Below are 20,768 nucleotides of genomic sequence, written 5' to 3' on the forward strand. Positions count from 1 at the left end.
GCTTGCTTTCTGACAGCGCAACAGGAGCAGAAACAGCCTGCGGGGGCATGTAACTTTACCAACCAATTCAACCAGCTGCCTTATGGCCTGTTGTCGGCCTGATGGCCCGATGGCTTGTTGGCGGCGACCTACGGTGTGGAACAAAACCCAGACAAGTACTTCGAAATTTATCTTTTTGTATCTTTGAAGTGGGTCCCCATTCAAACTTAAATGCACAATGATCGTCGCAATGATCGTTGGTTGTCCGATCGGCCCATCGACCAACAGACCGTCCGTCCGTCTAGCACACAAAAACGGCAAATCCAAAATCAAAACAAAACAAAGCAACGAAAAGGTAGAACATTGAAAAAGAGCAACAATAAAATAACAAATAAAACACCGCACTTACATACATACGCACATATTTATGCGTTGGTATGGTTATTGTTGTTGTTTCATATGATGGTGTTCCAAGTTGCGGCAAAACTCGCACCTCTGAACGCGCGTACAACGATATATATAACACTACATGCATACATACATACATACATGTACACGCTATAAATAGTAATGGGTTTTCCAATGAACGCGCGAAAACTTTAAATTAGAAAAAAAGGAGTTTTGTATGTTGATGTTATATGATTAATTTTGTATTAGCATTTTTTCCAGCCATAGGTCTGTTTTTGTTTGGTTGTGCTAAATACTTGACGCTCTCAGCATAAAGCTATGCACATATCGATGAATGTGTAGTACATCATAAAATAGGACCGTGTCGGACGTTGCAATCTATATCATACCTCGAAAATTCCCTATAAACATTCGGGCAAGGATCGCAAGCTCCCAAGCCGACAGATGAACTCAAACAAGCGAAATGTTCCACCTCGATAGCTGAATGACAATCAAAAAAATCCAGGTTGTTCCCACGGATTAACGAGTGGATCTATCGAAAACACGGAGACGCTTAGTTTTTCCTAACGTAGCTTTTAAGCGGGCACGAATGCTTCCAAAAATGTCTGCATCGCCTAGACTTGGTTGGTAGTTTTTATTGCCTAGAATGCTTGGACGAAAAGGAGACTGCCGAACATGTGGCCTTTGTAGCAGGTTCGCTAAGGAATGTGACGACCAACAAACAAAACTGATGCCCAATAATCTAATCCCACAAATGCCTGAATCGGATGAAAGGTGGTGCAAACTCTTGCTACACGAATTATCGTGGAACTTTGCAACGTTGATTGGAGGCGAAGGAATGTTGCTAGACGAATGCAGCAGCAAGAACAGCTGTCGCATTGATAAAATGCAGCAAGACGAACAGCAGACGAATGTAACTGACGATTGAGATTATTGCTCAGGACGGCCTACAGATGTAATTACCAAGTAGGTATACCTGTAGGATGAACCGTTGTGATGTGTTTTTAATGGCGTTAAAGTCCCGCACTGACTAAGGCCTTCGATTGTTTTTACACCTCGTAATAAGACAAAATCATGGAATAAGAAAAGGTCCGCTAGGTGGCGCAGTAGTAATAAGTATCCATCAGTAATCCATGAATTAGTCAATCTCAACTTCTTCAGGCGTTGGAAAATGTTGATGTTCGGAATCAAAAAGAAATTATTAGGTGGCAAATCAGGGCCGTAATGCGGATTACTCATTAATTCAATCTTTTGAGTACTCAAAAACTCTTTTGTGTGAGACGATACGTGAGAGTTGGCATTAGCTTGGTGAAGGATGATTTTTGTTGTTGTTATTGTAGCAGCATAAAAATTTCACATACATGTAAGGGGAATGCTGTTGGAGTGTCAGTGCTTGGCCACATACAAATCCGGGTGCTCCGTTAACGTAGGACCGTCTGTCGTGAGAAGATTCGCCTTCGGCGGTTGGTTTTCCTTATTTCTCAAAAAACTTGTCCACGAATCCTTTTTTGTGCAATTGTAAAATTATACGGTATCTAACGAGAACAAATCTGCTTGACCAAATGTGTATGCAATATGGAAAGTTTGCTGGTCTCATTAATACCCAAGGATGAATCTATCTGACGATCTTGCGTCATTAATTGACGTCATAACAACCATTGTATCAGCGTTTCACAGTGGCTAAGTGTGGTGCTTCAACGTCAAAACTCGCAGTAAGTTGAACAATGAGTTCCTGTTTAGATAATTCACGACGAAAATCATAATAAATTATCACGAGCTCATTTCAACTTTTGGGCGAGATATATTTTTCAACTCGCTGAAAAAAGATCAAATAAAGCTCGTAAGTGAAAACGTTATATGTAGGCTTACCCTGGAAAATACAAAACTTTTCGATAAAAATATCGAATTATAACTCATCGCACTTAGTATCGCAAGTGGGCAAAATGTAAAAGGCAATCCGTATTACTTGGGGAAAGAACGTGTACAACAATTCTGATTTTGCTAATGTCGATTCTAGGAATTTTGTATAAGCTTCACTTTATACATAGCTTTAATGCGAATCAATCAAGAGTGCACATTAGGGTGCCTCACGAAAAAAGTTGTTTGCTCACCGGCATTATAACATTTTTTATATTTGAATAACTCACCTAAATCTTGGTCAATTTAGACTTCTAAGGTATTATTGGACAATACCTGTCATTCCTTCATTTCCTGGAGAATTAACATTCACCTGTCAATTGTTTGGTTTTTTTTTTGTTTTTGCAAATATTATTTTGTTTCGTAGATATATTTTTAAGCATCTGCATGCCAACATCTAAAACTTAAACTCTTCGATCATCTGAATGAATTTGTGGAAAAAATATTGTAAAAAGCCACCTTATTCAAAAACAAAACACTCGATACGGCGAGCGCCGTAGCCGAATGGGTTGGTGCGTGATAACCATTCGGGAGTGCGCAGGTTCGAATCTTCGTGAACGAAAACCAGAACTATAGAAAATAATGTCTAATAGCGGTCGCCGCTCGGCAGGGATGCCGCCATGAAAAAGTCCATCATAAAAACTTTTTTTTATCTCGATTTTTCCTGACATGGGTTGCTGGCCATTGCCATATTGAGGGAAACTGCAGAGCCGATGGATGAACTAGCGAAAATCGGTACCAAATTGACTGATGAGTACATAGAAAAGGATATAGATATACCCTTGCAAACATGTAGACTACGTATCCGCGAGGAAATAGCGAGGAGTAGCGAATGAACGATGAAGCCACTTGCAAAATCGCCAACAGATGTGGCCGACGCTCAATGCTAAACGCACGGAACTTCTATTACAGGGCACTGCCTAATCGGTAGGCACGCCCAGAGAAAGGGTGTGCAAACACATGATTTCTGCAGAAGTTGTCTAGACGAGGAAGAGGAAGAGACGATCCTGCACCTTATGTATCACTGTCCTGCTCTATCCAGACGTAGATTCGCCATTTTGGGCGGATATTTCTTTAATGAATTAGAAGATCTCGGCTCTGGAGCTCCAGCTCATATAAACCTTTATTTTTTATTTTTATTTTATTTTTTGTATGTGGGGATGATGCGTCCTAATGAAAATATGTATGTATTCTCCACTGCACGTGAGCAAAAAAATTAAATGCATACATAGTAAAACAATGTGACCTATCCCGTTGAAGGTGACAAATGAAAACAGTTTTTCTTTTTTTTCTAAAATATCGATTTAAAAATATTTTTCATGACAATTAAAATTAAAATCAATTAACTATTAACACATCCATGAGTTATCCATGCATGTTTTGCGCGTGTGTGTGCGTGTGTTGATGCAAACAAAGCACGCTGGCCTCTCAAAAGACGTTTCATTGTGCAAAAGTACGTTCTTATATATGTTTTTGCATAATAGAGATGTAAATCCCTTTATTCCGATATCCCGGAATCTCTATATTTTGATGTACTGGAAGCCCCGAGATGATTTCATATAAATCCCAGAATAATTTATAATTTTTTTTTTTTTGTCAAAATAAAGTGTGGGAAGAATTTCGAAAAAAATATTGTTATAATAAAATATTATTTTTTTGCCAAGTTAAAACCTATTGTTATTGTGCAACATTGTCATTTCGAGAGCAGAGTGCAAATTTTAAGTGACTACAAAATAGTGACTACGTCTGATTTTTGGCAATTTTTTTATTGGCGGTGCTTCCATATAAAAATACGCGCATATAATTATTGTAGTATGAAAGAAAAGTCGTGACAACTCAACGAAAAACTAAAATAATAACTCAACGGTATTTTGTAGCGAATTTAAAACTCCATGGACTATGAAACTGCATACCCCAAAAAATTCTAAAAATTCTGGTTAAAAAGCTGAAAGTTTTGATGAAATTTTTAGAATTAAATTTTGAAAAATATTTTAAAAAGTTTATACTACTGCGTTTTTTTATTTTATTTTATAATTGGCGCGTACACCCCTTTTGGGTGTTTGGCCGAGCTCCTCCTCGTATTTGTGGTGTGCGTCTTGATGTTGCTCCACAAATGGAGGGACCTACAGTTTCAAGCCGACTCCGAACGGCAGATATTTTTATGAGGAGCTTTTTCATGGCAGAAATACACTCGGAGGTTTGCCATTGCCTGCCCAGTGGCGTTCGCTATAAGAAAACTGTTTTTCTTAATTTTGGTGTTTTCACCGAGATTCGAACCAACGTTCTCTCTGCAAATTCCGAATGGTAGTCACGCACCAACCCATTCGGCTACGGCGGCCATGGCGTTTTTTACAAAAAAGTAATAGTGTGTTTTTAATTTTGCAACGGGACAAAAGAAATTGGGTTTGAGAAAGCTTTAATACCCATATATTTTCTAGCAGAGTTTCAATTATCTAAAACAATTAGTGAAATAATGTATGGAGAAATAACTTTCATAGCGAGCCGACAACAGCTCGTTTAAAATAGTGAGAGTAGTTACTTAACTCTCCAATTAATTCCCATTTTTATGGTAAAAAATATGATGCAATCCAAGCAACATTTGCAGAACAACATCAAGACGCACGCCACATGATCAATAGTAGTACTCGTACACTCTTCATATGAACATACCTATGTGAAATTTCATTTCAATCTGTCAATTCATTCTTTGTTTACAAGCCATTTAGTAGCGACGTGTCACAGTATTTTCTACAATGGAAAAATCAAGTAGCTTGCAGTGATTGAGTTTTTCTTTTTGGAAGGTTTAAAAGCGAATGAAATTTATGAACAAATGTTGAAAGTGTATATGGACTTTTCGCCATCAATTGGTACAGTAGAGAGATGGATTGCTGAGTTTAAACGTGGTCGTACAAACCTTGAAGACGATCCACGTCAAGGACGTCCAAAAACAGCAAAAACGCCAGAAATGGTAGAAAAAATACAGGATATCATATTGGAAAATCGTCGAGTGACTGAAAGAGATTTAGTAGAATCCCTAGGCATCTCATTGGGCAGCGTAAGCAATATTTTGACTAAAATATTGGGCTTCAGAAAACTGTGTGCACAATGAGTGCCACATTCGCTAACAACGCGACTTTCTGAGCAACTCAACAACATTTAGAGCGTTTTCGAAAGGATAAAGCGGATTTTGTGCGTCGATGCATTACCATGGATAAGACTTGTGTCTATCACCATAATCCTAAATCAAAACAAAAGGCTAAAGAGTGGTGTGAATCTGATTCTTCGGCTTCTAAACGAGTTCGTGTTCAGAAATCGGCCATGAAGGTGTTCGCATCAGTTTTTTGGGATGCGAAAGGAATTTTGTTTGTGGATTACTTGTAAACTGATAAAACAATAAATTCTGAATATTCAAATCGAATTTGTGAAAAAGACCCCATTTTCAAACGAAAAAAAATATTTTTAACACGCCAATGCACTGTGCCACGAGAGAATTTTGACAATGGCTAAAATCCATTAATTAAAGTTCGAATTGTTGGAGCATCCAGCGTAATTCATTCAATTCATGGGTGGAAAGCGTTTTTCATCAAATGATGGCATGATAATAGCTGTGGAAGCGTGTCTTGTAGCCCTTCCAGATTCTCACTTCAGGGATTCATGGAACTCATACATTGGAATCTCGTTGGAACAAGTGTATTGATGTTCAGGGAGACTATACCTGATTCGAGCGAAGGCGGGGCAGACGCACTGGAAGTGGTTCCCCGTCTCGTCCTCCTCTTCACAAGCTGGGCAGAGTACAGTGCCTGAGATGCCCACCCTTTCCATGTGCTTCGCCCACAGAAAGTGGCCCGTCATCATTCCAGCCAGCCGTCTGCACTCCCTTCTGCTTAATGACAGGAGGGTTTGCGACAGTCGATCGGACATGACAGGTAACATCAGTTTAGTCCATCCGCAGCCTCTCTCAGCCTGCCAAGCTCGCTTGTGGGTTGTAGTAACCCATTTGCCAATCCTGTCTTTGATGGGCCAAAGAAGTTGGCCTCAGAGCCCACCTTAGCTAAGGAGTCAGAGGTCTCGTTACCCACGATACCCACGTGTCCCGGGGCCCATGCTAGCATAAGGCTATTATGTCTACCGACATAGTTCAGCCTTAATTTACAGGACTCGACTACCCCTGATGTGGTTGAGCGGCTGTCTAAGGCCATGAGCGCAGCTTGGCTGTCGCTGCAGACACATATAGATCTACCTCTCCATCGGTTTTCCACAACAAAGTTCGTGAACTGCATACACCTCCGCTTGAAACACAAATGCATGCATTCCAAGAACAAAGTGCAGTTTCGTCCTGCTGGATTCCACCCCAGAGTCGGAACCATGCTCGGTCCTGGAGCCATCCGTGAAAATGCGAAAATAGTGTTTGCCGGGCTCATTTTCAAAGTTTGACCACAACTGAATCTTTGGCAGCACTACACTCTATCTCTTTTCAAGTACGACTCTTGATGTCATAGAGTCAAGGGGCATGGAGAGAATCATTGGATCGAAGTCCATGTTTTCTCTCTTTTCCAATGCCGGACAGGGGTCATACCAGTTACCATTGTGTTTCAGCCTGCAGATGGCCTTCAAGGCCTCTCCTTGGATGAAAGCATCAAGTAGTGGTAAACCAATCAGATCATCTAATGCCGGGCCTGAAGTAGTCGGAAAAGCTCCGGTGCAGCACATGGTCACAGTGCGTTGTAGTCTCGATAAGGTCCTCCTGACTCCCACGAGAGAGAGTCTACTCATCCAGACCACTGATGCATAGGTGATAATGGGTCTTATCATAGCCGTGTAGATCCATAGAACCTTGCTAAAAGAAAGATCTCACGTTTTCCCAAAGACACCTTTGCACTGCCAGAAAGCTGTCAGTGCTTTGGACGTCCTTATTTCAACGTGTGACTTCCAAAGAAGTTTACTATCGTGGATTATTTGAGGAGATATTTATATTCGATTTCTTTGGATAGCTGGATTGTGACTCCTTTTAGCTTAGGCAGAACGAGTCCATCAAGATTCCTCCTTCTGGTAAAGAGTACAATACCAGTTTTTGTCGATAGCCCATTCGCACAGCACCAAGTGTCAATCATATCCAGAGTTTTCTGCACTTTTCTACAGATATTCATAAGCCAAGGGCCCGTTAACAGACAGGCAACGTCGTCCGCATATCCTTGTGTGTAGACTCCAGCATCATTTAAGGTGATGAGTAGAGGATCGATCACCATGCACCAGAGCAATGGAGACAGGACACCTCCTTGGGACGACAACAGCAGATCCTCCTCCGCCCGCACCGAGACGATTCTAGCATTGAGGCTAACATTGAACGAATCCAATTCACCGGCACCCGGTCTACACCATGTCTACTGGCAGAGCTGCACATACTGTCGAATGTGGCATTATCAAAAGCCCCCTCTATATCTAAAAAGATGAAGATTTTGGTATACACTTTCGTACATATGTAAGGACATATAGGACTTGTTTGTTTAAAGCAATAAGGTCAGATTTATGACCATCAGTATGCGATCTTTACTGTTTTTCGTATTTTCGATATTTCAAAAATATTTCAAATGTCATGCTTCGAAAATTGCAATGAAAAAACACTTCAATATTTCTGTTATAATTATAATTGGCAAGAATTGCATTTACTTTTTGTTTTTATTGCCAGATATCACTATTGAAATGTGTATTATAAAAAAATTATATATTTGATGCTGTCAGAACATGGCGCCTCCTTAGCAAAACACACACAAACACAAATCCGACGATTGGAATAAACAGAAGACAAGAAAAATTTCTCGTAAACTAAATGTGAGTATTCAATTGAAAGCTTAAAACAAATCATTCTACTGTGCGATTATTTACATATGTACACACATGGATACATACATTCATACATATGAATGTACTTATACATTAGGGTGGACACATTTTGTTCGACATATGCAGATTCCGATGCCACATATAATTATCAGATAAAAGTCCATTACAGCATAGGTCAAAGGCAATTTCGAGCCACTCGAATTTTAAAAGAAGCCATTTTTAATGAATACAAAATTAATATGAAAATTAATATTAAACCAAGTATTTTGAGGATTATGTTTTGGGATTTTGGTGCAAAGAATTTATTATTATTACTACATATATTCTTATTTTTTATTTAAAGAACCTCATGAAGGCGACACAAAGCGTTCCCACGTTCAAGATGTATATACGGCCAAAGACTGTCGCTTCACCAGCATTTCCCTGTTTTTACTTGGGGAATGTTTATGCTGCTACAACAAAAACATGGCGCCACAAAACAAATATGTATTTTTTTAATATTGTAGCAGGAAAATATCTGCCGTTTGGAGTCGGCTTAAAACTGTAGGTCCTTCCATTTATGGAACGAAATCAAGACGGACGCCACAAATAAGAGGAGGAGCTCGGCAAAGAGGGGTAAGCGCCATACATACAAAGCAAAAGTGACTGTATGTAATTTTTTCCATATGAAAATGAAGCTAAAACTTGCAAAAACCCAAAAATTATTTTTATTAATATTTCAAAATTTTATTTTTTACATTTTTTCTAGTCATTAATGTTGTAATTAATAATGTTTTTACAATTATTTTGGTTTCAGATCCTTTTAACTTTCAACATGAGGTGTATTTTTCTACTTTCTATCTTCCTTGCCAAACCTTCCTTTCAATTTTCATTTTAATTCAAGATATCTATAAAATTTGGGGAGGAAGGCTAGAAATTGACTTTATGCTTTTATGGACTTTTTTCATGTAAAATTCAAATCTGTTGAGAAAAATTTTTCCACACAAATTAACGCACCCTAGTATGTATATATACATGTATATTTCATGCATATTTGTTGCTATAGTACAAACACGTTACGTTAAGTTCAAATAAATTCAGCAGATCATTTGAGATTAGAGCGTGAAAAGCAGAAAATGGCAGCAAAAAAAGAAAAAAAGAAAAAAAGCTTGAAAAAATCCAAAAAGATGAACAATTAAACACAAAACCAAAGGAAATAAACAAATTCGCGTGCTTATTACTTTTGTATATTTGTATAATAGTGAAAACGATTTGATTTACGAGTGCTTCTCTGTGTTCCGCTGCGGCGGCGAATGTTGAAACTGCCAAATTTAAAGAAAAACAGGCGCTAACTTTAATCATTTCATTTTCTGTCTAAATGAGTGAAAGCAGATCGAACCTACATATGTATGTATGATATATATATATGCACATCTATGAATTCACACATATATGTACACAAGAAGGTATAATAAAGTACATAATATGTATGTGTATGTACGTGAACCTTACAGTGCCCCACGTTCCATACAAACAAAATTACATTTGTTGCCACAAAAAAAGTATAAGTAATTAATTATATTGCGTTCCATGCAATATCTCATTTCAATTAGTTCGAAGTACGTTTTTGATGCGACATTCATGTATTCTAAAAATAGACAAATCTTTGAAAAAAATATAGAAAATTAAAATATTCAGGTTGTTCCCATGGTCTCATAAAATTATACGTAGAACTTGCAAAATCTACAACTTTGATAACCCATTCAATTGTCCGACACAAAAAAATATATTTTGTAATGGAAATGCCAAGAGAAGAAGATAAAATAATGGATACTTAAAGTTTGTGCATGAAACAAGTAATTTAAAACAAGTGTTACAAATTATCAAGTTTTGTTGTTCATGTATCCAAAAAACTTGCAAACTTGGGGAAAGTGGGAGAGCAATATAACATTTCATTTTGAGGGGAAATTGCAAGTTTTCACTTGATACATTTTTACTTGTAAGAATTTACAAGTGACTGAAAACTTGCGAATGGAGTCAAAGTTCTTAATTTAAATAAAAATGGTGATTAAAATGGAGATTGTAAATAAATATATTGTAGACAAAATTTGTAATGTTAATTTGAATTCATATATCAAATAGGAATCGGCCAATGATATAGAGGTATGACACCGTTCACACACAGCCTCCAGTCACCGTTGCTGCAGTTTCCGAAATGCAAATCGAAAGCATTAAAGGTATATTTTGTGTTTAATGCTTGGCTTCTTGGTTACTAATTTAGCAATGCATACATATATATACATACATGCATAGATGGAAGCAAGGAAAATATGAAGAAAGCTGCGATCCCCACATCAACACAATTGCCAATTAAATCATGTGATGCTAAGGTCGTTATTTTGCATTTTATTTACTTTATATTTTTTAAATTTAAAACGAAAAGATGTTTACTTTTTGTGATTTTTTCCGCCAAAAATTTAATCAGCTATTCGTAAAGCCTGCAAACTTTTGCAGGTTGCGTTTTTGATATTTTTCTCTTAGAGAGCGACTTCTCGAAAATTAACTTACTAGCAAATTACTGCCTGGCCGAATGGGTTGGAATTCGGAGTTCAGAGAGAGAACGTCGGTTCGAATCTCGGTGAAAGATCAAAAATTAAGAAAAAGTTTTTTCTAATAGCGGTCGCCCCACAAATAGGAGGAGGAGCTCGACCAAACATCCAAAAAGGGTGTACGCGCCAATTATATATATATATTTTATATAAATTACTGGATAATTTTTACATGAACAGACCTTTGCAAAAATTAATCTTGGTTAAACGTTTTTTTTTTTTTTTTGTTTATTGAAACGTTAAAATAATAAATACATATTATATTATACATATTATATATTATATTATATTACATAATATATAATATATTTTTCTTTTAGTAATTCATGAATTTATAGATATTGCGCCAGCTATATGGGAAACTGAGGGAAAAAATTTGTTTGTAGTAAAATAATCAAAGGTTAAATCCTTTTACCTTTCGACATAAGCGAAGAAAGCAAACATGTTAAAGGATTTATTTCGCCTTTTATTGTAAAAATTTAATCATTTTCAAGAGCGTAAAGGAACAATGGAAAGAAACAAATACTAAATTAACGGATCCCGGTGTTCTAGAGCCCGAAAATTTAAGGTATTTTCAGAATTTTTTTTTTTTTTACAATAAAAAATGAAAACCGACATTTAAATTTCGTAGGCTTTTTGTTTAACTCCTTAAAAACAAAAATTTTTAATTGTAATAAATGGAGCTTAACTAAACTAAAAAAATTTGACCTGGACAGTGTCGTCCATTTTGACTCTTCTATTTATCTGAAACACAAAAACCAACAAAATTATTAATCAGTACGACTGTAGCTATGTCCCGTAATAGATAAAAAAAATTCACAAAATGGCGCGGTTTTGAAATTGAAACTCTAAAGATTTAATTTTTAATTTAATTTAATTTTTAAATCAAAAAATACGAAATAATTGAAATAATAATATGATTCTAGTACGGGCGATAGCCATTGATGTTGTGAATAACATAAATATTAAAATTTCAGACGATTCGGTTGAATAGCTTTTTTTTTGTCAACACCAGTCGTTTCGTGATAATTGAGTTTAAAGTTTGAGGTCCAGGAGTGCGCAGACTACTCTCTACCTAGTTAATGGGCTGAAGAAGCTATAATATTGGGAATTTCCGCATGAAAATTTCACAGTATATTCTTAAGATACTTTACTTTCGAAATATCGAAAAAACAGAAAATCGGTTTTTTGAAATTTCTAGACCACCAAGCCCTTAAATCTTAAAATAATAATATAAAGTAATATTTAATAGCTTGCATGTCCTCCGTTATTAATTGTAACTGATACTAGTCGTCGTGGTATCGAATTTTAGAAGTGACTTAAAGACACTGTGATTGATTTTTGCCCATTCCCCTTCAATCGCGTTTTTAAGACGCAAAAAATTCCTTTGTACGCTTGGCTCATTGCCGTTTTGATACGTCCAAGACTCATCGTGAAATTCTTCAGCAAAATTCAAAAAAAAACATTTTCTAAGACCGCTAATTAATTTTCAGTGTTCATCTTATACGAAAAAGAACAAATTGGGCTCTTGTCACGGTAACTAAAAGTACCCTAAGTCATAAGAGAGTCACCGTGGAAATTTCGGGGGTGACGCGTTTGTAGTGAGTCGCGAGCTTCATTAAGCTTCATTTAGCCAGTCTATTTTGATATGTTAATCTCGAATCTTCACTCAAAATTTTCTGCATTCTTCCTTTGTAACATTGAGAAAAAGTTCACATCTAATTTGGTTTATTGACAGCCAACCGCCTATCTCTCTCTTGCACCTGTCGTCAATCTTAGTCTTTAGATCAGTTCTTTAAATTTTTCCATATCCAGCAGAATTTTTCAAAAAGTTTTGAATGCAATTTTTATATCGGTTTACTTTCAGCGCGATTTTGTGAACCGAGGCTCCTGGTTCACTATAAGCACACCAGTGTCTCAAAAAATATTTTTCCCGCATGAAAATTATTTATTTGCAAATGCAAACTATACAGCTTATTTAAGGAATCTTTTAAATTGTGAAATGTGTATAAAAATAGCACGCGATTGCCGCAAAAAAAATAACGAAAGCGCTTGTCCCTTATAATTATTTCCTTCAAGAAATTCAAATTTCAAGCAAGAATCAAACGTAACGGTACTTGAGGCAAAAGGTAAAATAACTTAAAACCACCGCTAGCTCGTGCACACATTTAAATGCATTATAAGGCAACTCAAGAAAATATTTATTATGCAGCTATTTTAGAAGAAAAATTATGAAGGTGGTTTTTCCATGGTGAAAAGATTTTTAGAGGTGTGCTCTTTCACAGGCCGTTATTCGGCTCTGATAGAATTTGACAGAATCAGCTAATGATCTGACGTCACTTGAGATGTGCTTACAAAAAAACCGAGATTGTATTGGTGACGTACGAAAAAAATCAACCAATGATACATCGTTGCCGTCTGAACAACGACGGATTGGACGAGTATGTAAATATGTGTGAAATGATCGTGCAGAATTCCGCTGCTGAATCTACAAGTGGCGTGGCAGCCAAAGTTGCCCTCGCAATTTTCTTTGTCACCATAGAGTCATATTTTTTTGTATCGTTAACTTTAGACAGCTAAAAATATTTAATATTTAGGGACCTTGCGAACGCCCTATCTATGATATACCTATATTAATAAGGAGAGCAAAATTTTGTCGTACATTTTTTTAGTATTTATAGTCAGAGAAAAAAGTTGAAACATATACCAATGGATAGCGTATGTGGAGACGGTTTGTACAATGTATTAAAATAGATACATAAGTGAATAGGTGCAGGTAAAATTAATCACACTATTTTACCTGTATTATGATATATCATGTTATAATATGTATCATGATATTATATATATGTATATTATCATGATATAAAAGTTGATGAAACAACTGGAAACTTATATATTGTGAATGAATACTATTACAAATTTGATTCAGAAATTATGATGGTCATGGATTAATTAGTGATTCTTTTCTATTATGCTTTTTCGAACAAAATTATTATTTTTTTTTCGTATTCCAATTCATGAATAAAAAAAAAATATGATATTTGAAATTCACATAGGATCGCTTAATACAGGTAAAATGGGATATTTTTCACATTTAATTTTACTACATCTATTCACATATATCATGTAAAAAGTTTCAACATAAGCTATCCATTTATATATGTTTCTACTTTTTTCTATGACTATAAATACTAAAAAAGGTATAAATAAATTTTGCTCTCCGTATTTATATAACGTCGAAATTTCGACGTACGGGCGATCTCAGTATGCATAATAACATTATAAATTTTCACCAGATTAAATAAGTTAAAAAATATTAGTCATCATTTATAATTATCTGATTTTTATTTCTTTGAGCATAATTAATAATTATGATTTCTTTTATGAATAATTATATTATTATATCTTAATTTTGGTCAAAGCTAATGATTATGATTAGATTTTTGTTTTTCCACTCCAGAATATACGCAGCCTCTAATTTTTATATTTTCGCTCAGGAACAACGATTATCATCATAAAACTTAAAATCTTATGTAACTTATAATATATGAACTATTGAATTAAAATTTTATGATGGCATAATGAAATATTTTCAATTCTGCTCTGAAAGGCGAATTTCTAAATTTATAAAATCTAAATTCTACTCATTAAATTAGAATTTTCTAAATTAAAGGTGCTATATTTAAATTAGAGACGCTATATTTTCACCAGTTTTAACTACTTTTCGTTTGTTACTTTAATTTTGATTAAAGTTTTAAAAAAATTCGACAAGTTTTCATCGAACTTTCAATTTTTTTAATCAGAATTTAAAAAGAAATTAGGGGGCACATTATAGCACTTTCAATTTTAGTATAATAAACTGCAATTTTGAAGTAGCCAAAAATTCACGTTGATCTTTGATAATGCTATCACTGACGGTGTTGCACATTTTCTCCATATAAAAATAGTTGGTTGGTCCCCTACACATTTATTTCACAATTAAAAACTTTACGGCATGACACAATACGACGCTTACGACACATTGTGAATCTCCTAATAGTACCAATATTCTACAGGCCAACGAAAAAATGTTTAAACGATTCTAAAATTTTAAGAATTTATGATGCTACGGGTATAAGCGGTAATTTGTTAAATATGCACAACTAATTTGCGGACGAATATTAAATATATGAAGAAATGAAAGGAGTTTCTATTCGATGTCAATACATTTCAAAATTGTGCTTACCCAGCAGACATTACAGCACACAAGTAAAACAGCACACGAATAAATAAATCAGTGAGGAGTCCTTACATTTGCCCTCATTGTGAGTTTGGACTGCATTCGAATTTTCTTTAACTACAATAAAACTCTTTTCAGATTCTTAATAACTCGTATTGGCCTCGTATATGACTGATTTTTGAGGCATATTTTAAGCTTATTTGGCCAAAGGGGTTGGTATGTAGTTTTATTAATATAAATCATAGGTCGATAGCCTCCTTGCTAGTGCCTTATTTTGCAGTATAGTTATTTATAATTATATTTCATTTATAAATAAATAAATAAATCTCGTATTGATATATTATTATTAATTTTTCTAAGAAGTTTTTAAAATGAAATTAAAAATGATGAACCTATCAGAAGCAAAAGAAAAACAAGCTGTAACTAAGGCCGAAAAAACTAGCCGAAAACTACATCACTAATTTGATGCTACTAACAACTTTTTAGTATAACAAAGTTAAAGTTTCTAGTGACTACAAAATACCGGTGACGAGGCTGGGCTTTGATTCCACAAATTCGAGCATATACATATAAGTATAATAGTTTGTATAGAACAAAGGCGTGACACCTCAGTGAAAAAAAATTTCAAAAATCAACGGAATTTCGTAGTCACTTTCTTATACTGAGACTCAATGAGCTACGACATAAAACTGCATACCAAGAAAAATTCTAAAAATTCTGGTTAAAAAGTAGAAAGTTTTGAAAAATTTTTGAAAAATATTGTACAAAGTTTGAATCTCTTCGTCATATGGTTTTTGTAGTATATTTTTATAAAACAAATGTTGATGCAATTTTTAAAAGTTTGAAACTTTGCGTCATATGGTTTTTGTAGTACGAACTATATTTTTATAAAAAAATTGTTGATAAAATTTTAGAACATTTTTTACACAGTTTGTAATTTTGCGTTATATGGCTTTTGTGTTATATTGGTGTGTTTATAATTTCATAACGTGGTATGTGAATAGGTTGGTGCGTGAATTCGGAGAGAACGTAGGTTCGAATCTCGGGGAAACACCAAAATGAAGAAAAAGTTTTTTCTAATAGCGGCCGCCCCTCGGCAGGCAATGGCAAACCTCCGAGTTCATTTCTGCCATGAAAAAGCTCCTCATAAAAAATATCTGCCGTTCGGAGTCGGCTTGAAACTATAGGTCCCTCCATTTGTGGAACAACATCAAGACATGCGCCACAAATAGGAGGAGGAGCTATATATAATTACTAAAAATGGGACGTGGAAAACATTGCACGCCGGAGAAAAGAGCTCTTATATACCGTATGAGTCAAAACGGAAAAAGTTATGCAGAAATAGCTAAAATGATAATGCGCTCTCGGAAAATGGTTTATAATGCTCTTAATTTAGTTAAGAATGATTCATCCTATCTAAGCAAAGAAAAGAAAACAAAGCCGCGAAAAACTGATGTTAATGTGGATAGAGCTAAAGTATAATATGCAAGAGCAAAGCAGATCCTTTTAAGTCGGCACGCCAAATAATAGTTGAAATAAACCAATAATCTGGTCTACAAGTGTCCAGAAAGCTTGTAGGAAAGCGACTTAACGAAGCCCAGCTGTTTGGCCGCATAAGCAGAAAAAACCCACTCCTCTCAAAAATACATATCAAACAGCGGCTTGCCTTTGCAAAAGCCCACAAAGACAAATATATTCAGTTTTGAAAGACGTACTTTGGACCGACGAAACCGAAATAAATAGAATGGGACAGATGGGAAAACTATTGTACGTCGTCCAAAAAATCAAGCGCTAAATCCTAAGTTCACAAAAAAGACGATTAAACACAGCGGCGGAAGCATCATGCTTTGGGGAGCTTTTTCCTGGCATGGTGTTGGGCCGATTGTACGCGTGGTTGGTTAAATGGATAGATTTCAGTATCTGGATATACTCCAGAATAAAATGGAACCATTTGTGTTTGAGTTTATGCTATTAAATTGGACATTTATGCCGGACAATGATCTTTCTGCACATGAATTCTGAATTTTTATTGTTTTATTAGTGCAAAAATGCAACTTTAATGTACAAACTTGACTTACGGCTTAGGATCGTTTGGAACTAAGAAAAAGTTAAATCAGCAGCTACTGCTACTTACTCCTTGTTGATATGCTTTGATTTGGGTGCATCACTCCGCTTCTGAGACGAAATAATAGACCATGGTATAAAAGAGGCCTTTTTTCACCGACCTCTAAGAAGTTCCAAGCCCTCTGAAAAAGATTATGGCGTTTGCTTTTTGGTATGCCGAGGGAATCTTCTAAATTGGTTATTTGCAAAAGCAAGTTACCATTACAGGCTCGTACTCCAAAAGTCAAATAAAAAGGTTGTGGGTAGCGATCAAATAAAAAAGGCAGAGCAAAATCTTGTATCATCAAGACAAGGCACCCGCACATAAAGCCGAAGTTGAGATAGGGTTAGCTGTCATATAAGAAGTGGGCGAATTCGCGCCTGTGCACCTGTTTATTTTTATTTTTTATTTGAAGCATCGACGGAAAAATTTAAAATACATTTTTTCTCATTTTTATTTATTTATTAAAATTAATATAATAATAATACAATACTAAAAGTAATAGGAGAACTAGTACCAGCTGCCTTGAAAGAGTCTTTATTACTATTAGCAAATCATATTAAATCATACTAGTTAAGTTACAATCTTTTAAAAAATTATTTAAAGCAGCCATATTGGTGTCAGAAAAAGTAGCCAGTAGAACAGAAGGTTTGCTAGATCCGAAGTGGTTCTTCTTGATACTTTCTAAGATACGACAATCGTTTAAAAGATGGTTAGCTGATAGATTTTTTACCGCAAAACGGGCACTGTTGTTGGGTAGCTCCTGTAAGGAGGTGTTGGTGCGTGAGTTTAGTATGTCCTATTCTGAGTCGGGCTTGTACTGGCTTGATAAATATCGAGATGTATTGCTTGGGGAGAGAGAACGGCGCAAGCCGTTGAATGAAGTTTTTCTCATTTTGAAAGATGATAGTTAAAGTGTAGCATGGGGAAAAAATTAAAAAAAAAATCTGAAATTACTGATTTGTATAGAAATTTTGGATTAATTTCAAGACAAAAAAAAATCATTTAGCATAGAATTTATATATTTTATCTTTTCAATAATATTATAAATAAATAAATTGTTGTGAATAACTAAATTATAAAGTATAGGGCCGCCGTAGCCGAATGGGTTGGTACGTGATTACCATTCGGAATTCACAGAGTAGGTCCCTCCATTTGTGGAACAACATCAACACGCACACCACAAATAGGAGGAGGAGCTCGGCCAAGCACCTAACAATTATGGTGCAGCACAAATGGAGAAGTTTCAGGCGTGTCACTATTTTTATCGATTTCTTCACCTTTAATCAAAATTTGTAAAAATGTGGGCTGAGAGATTCATATATTTGTGAATGATTCGGAGACGACTGATTTGGCTTATTTTGAATTGAATCCTTTACGACAGTGATATTTTCGATCTTCGACCGTGCCGTTGTCCCACTGGCACGGAACCTTTCAATAGTGAATATATTAACACAAATTTATCCACTATAGACCGCCCAGCTTGTCCGATGGAGCAATTTTTACAACGGACTTAAATTTACGATCAACGAATAAGAATCTCGGTTAGAATTCGTTATAATTTCCAAACTTTACTCGTTCACGAACTTCACCATGTTAAAATAAATAAATTTAAGAGTGCATTTGTATTTATTTATATAACAAAGTAATGTGCGCCTTTTTAAAATCTCGATAGATCTTAATATATCATATACACCAGTTTAGAAATAGTTCTGAAAAACATAAAAGAAAAAAAGCTCTCTCTCACTTTTTAACACTCACCACACACGCAATCGCCGCACTCACTTCTAATTGATATAATTTGGAAAATAATTTGAATTTTTAAATAATTGAACGTTTAAAATATTCGGAAAAGTAGAAATAAAATATTCAAAAATATATAGTTATTTGATAATCTCAAAACGATGTAACTTTGTAAGTTATTGATTCAAAATGATTTCTCTTTGACCATCAACATATTTGCCAACTTCTTATTTTTGCAATAGAACTCATTACAAGTTCGTCATATTAATCTCAATAGCTTTAGTTAGCAATTGATTAATTATTGAATTGAGACTCGTGGACACCAACCTTGATAGGATTCCTTCAGTGCATAACACTAGCAGACCTCTAATTTTATAGCTGCTCACTTTCCATGTATTAATTTCACTTTCTTGCCACTCGCAATATTATTTTTTTTTTTTATATAAATATATGTATAAGCTTGTACTTATATATGAAATCCAATAGGGCAACGGGCGCTTATGAATGTGTGCTGTTTTATTAATAACAACGCGATCTGTCTTATCAAAATACACAAAGGCAGGCGACACAAGAAAATGAAGAGGTCGACACTGAAGAAGCTGAATGGAATTGATCACGACTACTGCACAAAGATCACCACCACAAGACGTCGCGAATCATATGAAACACTCAATTAGCACCAATTATTCATGATCTTTAATAAAGTTTTAATTACACTACAACGGTATTTAATGCAGCATGCCAATGTGTGAGAAGGTACGATTTCTGAACACAGTATTTAAACGATTTTTCTACCGATGATTCTCTACTATATAAATATACTTTCCACCATATATTATTTATTAGCGTAAACTCAAATATTCTTAAATAATAGCGTTAATTTTTGTGTAAATTATTTTCGTATTTGCAAACGTAACAGCCGCAATAAAATTCGACAGATTTTTTTAAATTTTGTTTTTTGTTACTAAATTCATTTATCTCCAGATATGTATGTATATGTATGCACATAAATCAATATATACTTGTAAATTAGTATTTTTTATTGAAAAACCGTTTCCGCTGCACAACTTTATTGTGAAAACCGTGCCGTTCGCAACAACGTCTGTACATGGACTGATCCCATTGATGGTGCGCTGTTCGCCAAATGAATGAAGCTTTAATAATCTGCAAGGCGTCCCATTTCGGCACGAAGAGAGTTTGCTCGTGATAAAGTTCTTATAGCGGTTATTAAAAAAACCGACTTTTGTAGTTTCAGAGAGTGATTTCCAAAGAGTCATTGAAAAAAGAGCTTGCAAATGAGTGCAAAATATGGATTTATTAAAAAAGCCGGTCTCTTAAGGCTGAATAGCAAACTCAATTGTTGTTTTTTTTTTTTTGTTATTGTACTAAGTAAGAGTGTTATATATTTTTTAAACAATTGTAGAGTATTTTAATTTGTATTGGTTTTTATATGGCGCTCTCAAGTACATCATTCAGCCAAATCCTGATAAGTTTATTTAAAGTTACGATTTCATAGCACACTGTTTGCTTTTTCGGAGGGACTTACGCTTACACTACGCTGGTTGGTGAAGAGACTTTGCCGGCCCACCTAAGCGCTTAAGGCAAATGCATCGAAGTAACCCTGCTAACGTTCGAATTCTCTCTTTAGATACCCCCAAAGTGGTTGGGTGTTTGATTGCTGCCAAAAATGAGAGTACGTGGCGTTACTTGTTTTTGTTGTTGTAGCAGTATCTTCGCCCTGTCAGTGTAGTGTAATTACCGGTCGTCTTCGTCTAGCTCATCTAACGGTAGGCCCAGGAAACTGGCTGTTTCGACGGGTTGGGTCCAGAGGGAGAGAGGTGTTAGATGAGTGGGTTTGATGGGGCATGTGAAAATGTGGTTAGTGTCGTGCGGGGTGCCTTCACATGCTGGACATATGTTTAGTATGTCGGGGTCGATTCTGGATAGGTAGGAGTTTAACCTGCTA

At 35.4% G+C, this 20,768-nt stretch overlaps 1 protein-coding gene across 4 annotated transcripts in view; it reads right to left on the reverse strand.

The window, feature by feature from the left end:
- The window catches only part of LOC129243869 (SPARC-related modular calcium-binding protein 1), a 62,823-nt gene extending 42,924 nt beyond the window's left edge, over positions 1 to 19,899 (reverse strand). For all 4 annotated transcript variants that reach the window (XM_054881267.1, XM_054881266.1, XM_054881265.1 and 1 more), the window contains exon 1: positions 19,130 to 19,899. The gene's annotated coding sequence lies outside the window, so the exon portion shown is untranslated. The remainder of the gene's footprint in view (positions 1 to 19,129) is intronic.
- Between the last annotated feature and the right edge of the window lie 869 nt (positions 19,900 to 20,768).

This window comes from Anastrepha obliqua, chromosome 4, assembly GCF_027943255.1.
Source record: "Anastrepha obliqua isolate idAnaObli1 chromosome 4, idAnaObli1_1.0, whole genome shotgun sequence".
NCBI classification, from domain to species: Eukaryota; Metazoa; Arthropoda; class Insecta; order Diptera; family Tephritidae; genus Anastrepha; species Anastrepha obliqua.